This window comes from Acinonyx jubatus, chromosome D1, assembly GCF_027475565.1.
Source record: "Acinonyx jubatus isolate Ajub_Pintada_27869175 chromosome D1, VMU_Ajub_asm_v1.0, whole genome shotgun sequence".
NCBI lineage: Eukaryota > Metazoa > Chordata > Mammalia > Carnivora > Felidae > Acinonyx > Acinonyx jubatus.
In genome coordinates, this window is record NC_069390.1 from 43,451,894 (window position 1) to 43,455,764 (window position 3,871).

Consider the following 3,871-nt stretch of genomic DNA (forward strand, 5'->3'; position numbering starts at 1 on the left):
AAGCAACATGCCTGGCCTTTAACATTTATCTTTATCTTTATCTTTACTCCTGCTAGGTAGTTATTACATATTCCCATTTTATGTGGTGAGAAGCACTGGTTCCAGGGGAGTATCATCTGCTCAAGGACAACAGGGAGTGACAGAGCCAAGACTCAACCCCAGTTGCAATAAGATTCCAAAGCCATGCTCTTACCAACCTCAGACAACTCTGGTTAGAAAGGAAATTCACTTAACTGCACCTTATGGTTCCTGAACAGTGCCCTAAAGGAGTCACCTCTGCAAGGAGCTTTCTGGTACAGTGGAAAGGTTCCTATTTCTATCCCTCTTCTCCATGGAACAGTGTTTTCAGCCAGGGAGAGGAGAGCCATTCTGTATCGTGTGAGTCTGAGCCAAGGGAGAATCTAAATGATCGAAGAAGAACCCGGCCAGAATAATTTCTTGACGTCACCAGCTGAGTCCATCCACCTCTCCGAGTGACCTGGTCCTCCTCCACCACACTCAGTTCTTTCCCTGGCAGCTGACGACACCCTAAACGTGGTCTCTGGAACCTGGAAGGAACCTCCCCTGGTGCCCAGAGCAAAGAAGGTGCCTGAGGGTTGGGAGAGAAGCCCTTGGTGCAAGTTGACTCCACTCTGCAGCAAAGTCAGCTGGGTTTTCTTATTTTCCCACTGTGAGAGTCCTGGAAGGTTACATGAACACAACATCCCATTCCTTCATTCTGCCATAAATGTCTCTCTCATTCCCTGTGTATTCTAAAATCCACTGGTTGTCATCCCTTTGGTTCTAGGCTCTTCTGGCTGTTGGAAGGCTAGAGCTGATTAGAGCTGGGTATTTCCCTTCCCCCTGGTCAGTTAGGGATGATGATATTTCAGCACATCAGTCTCTGGTTAACTGGTTTCTCCTGAGGGCAGGCCTTCTGAAGAAGCAGCTCTGGTATATTAAAAAAGTGGTTGGTTCCTTTCCCCTCCCTCTCTAGGAACAACACTAGGTGATTTTTCTGTTATTCATTTTGAGAACTGGTACAGCTCCAGGAGGTAAATCCCACCAGTGGATTTTTCTCTCACATGTACTGTTGAGAACCTGGTCAAGTTCCTAGGGGTAAAATGCACATTTGTGGGAGTTTCCTATGAATGAGTGTCTGTCCCTGGAGTTTTTAACTCTCAGAGTTGCCCACACTGAGCCTCCAGCAGCTTGCCGGTGACCTACCCCAGCACTAGCTCCAAGCACTGAGATTTGCCCTTGTTGAGCGTTTGCTCTGGTAAGACATTACTCCCTGCATTCATCTGCCTCTCCAATCTTGAGGGCAAAGGTTTGCTATGTGTTCACCTCTCTTAAGCATCCTGCAGGGGTTGTTCTTTTCCCCTCAGTCTCTTCAGCTTTTCACTTATTGTTAGGACAGAGTGGCAACTTCCATGCTCCCTCCTTGGAGAACCCAGTGCCATCCATTTTCAGTGGAGATTCTCCAGGAAATTTGACAGCTCGGACTTTTCCCCAGGTTAAAGAGAATGAATTTGTGGTGTTGTTGCTACTGCTCCTGCCGTTGTTGTGGTGGTTTTGGTGTCATTGCTGAGTCTGTATCATACCCAAGCTGTGTAGAATTAAAGGAGCAACCCATTCGGTGTAATCCTTTTAAATGCATGAAAACTCACATAAGAATTTTCAACCAGGTACAAGACTCTGGCACACCCTGATAAATCCTCTTTTAAAACACTTTAAATAAAAAAGTGCAGGAATCTGATTGAGAAGAATGGGAATAAATGGTACAGGTAGAGTTTATCAGCTTGCTGTAAAATTGTTTTCCCAAACTAGATTGTTTCTAATGTACCCTGATTTCCAGGTATAAAGCTATGAAATAAGATCATGATATCAAAGGTCAAATGGACAAATGGCTATTTTATTTTATTTTATTTTATACCAACTGTATTATTTTTTAAATTCTAGTATAATTAACATACAGTTTACATATTACATATTAGTTTCAGGGATATACATATCTATATCTCTATCTATCTATCTATCTATCTATCTATCTATCTATCTATCTATAGTGATTCAACAACTCTATTCATTACTCATCACAGTAAGAACCTATTCACTCATCTCTCCACCCACCTCCCCTCTGGCAAGCACCAGTTTGTTCTCTATATTTTAGAGTCATGTTTTGGTTTGTCCCTTTTTCTTTGTTTGCTTTGATTCTTAAATTATACACATGAGTGAAAGTGTATGGTATTTATCTTTCTCTGAAGGATTTTTTCCACTTAGCATTATACCATCTAGATCCATTCATGTTGTAAATGGCAAGATTTCATTCTTTTTTATGGCTGAGTCATATTCCATTGTATCTATATACCACATCTTCTTCTTTTTTTAAACTCTTTTTTAACGTTTATTTATTTTTGAGAGACTGAGAAAGAAAAAACATGAGCAGGGGAGGGGCAGAGAGAGAGGGAGACACAGAATCTGAGGCAGGCTCTAGGCTCTGAGCTGTCAGCACACAGCCCAATGCGGGGCTCGAACCCATGAACTGCGAGATCATGACCTGAGCCAAAGTCAGACGCTCAACCAACTGAGCCACCCAGGTGCCCCTATACCACATCTTCTTTATCCATTCATCTATCAGTGGACACTGGGTTGCCTCTATATTTGGCTATTGTAATAATGCTGCAATAAACAGGGGTGAACTTGTCTTTTCAAATTAATGCTTCGCATTCCTTGGATAAATACTGAGTAGGGGAATTACTAGATCATAAGGTAATTATATTTTTGGATGTTTTGAGGACCTTCCATACTGTTTTCCACAGTGACATTTTGCATTCCCACCAACAGTGCATGAGGGTTCCTTTTTTGCGACAATATCACTAACAAATCTCTTGTTTCTTGGGTTTGTGATTTTAGCCATAATGACAGGTGTGAGGTGGTATCTCAGTGTGGTTTTGATTTGTATTTCACTGGCGATTAGTGATGTTGGGCATCTTTTCATGTGTCTGTCATGTGTATGTCTTCTTTGGAGACCTCTCTTTTCATGTCTTTTGCTCATTTTTTAATTTCATTCTTTGCTTTTTGGTGGTGAGCTGTATAAGTTCTTTCTATATTTTGGACACTAATCCTTTAATGGATGTATCATCTGCAAATATCTTCTCCCATTTACTAGGTTGTCTTAGTTTTGTGGATTGTTTCCTTCACTGTGCAGAGCTTTTTCCTTTGATGTAGTCCTAATAGTTTGTTTTTGTTTTGGTTTCCCTTGCCTGAGGAGTCATATCTAGAAAACTGTTTCTATGGCTGATGTCAGAGAAACTACTACCTGTGCTCCCTTGAAGAATTTTTATGCTTTCAGGTCTCACACGTAGGTCTTTATTCCATTTTGAGTTTATTTTTGTGTATGGTGTAAGAAAGTGCTCCAGGATCATTCTTCTGCATGCAGCTGTCCAGTTTTCCCAAAACCTTTTGTTGAAGAGACGATTTTTTCCCATTGCATATACTTGCTTCCTTTGTCATAGATCAATTAACCCTATAATCGTGGGTTTATTTCTGGGCTCTCTACTCTGTTAAATTCATCTATTTGCAGACAGACTGACCTTTAAAGTAAAACTTGAAATGGCTGGAAGCCACTCTAGCACCTTCTGGGTACAGACCCTGATTCTTGTCACACACCACCGGCCTGTGGTTTGTAACCACGAAAGATTTCCGAGTGAGGAATGAACGTTGGCTCTGAGGGTTCAGGGCACACATGGCAGCCAGAGGGAAAGTCCTGAGCCTGCAGAGTGAGGTAGCCATGAAGTTGGCCACTACAGTAGTCATCTCTTAGCCATTCGTCACCACTGCACTGGAGGAAGTTATGGCTAGTTCTCTCATCAGCAAAACACAGTCCACA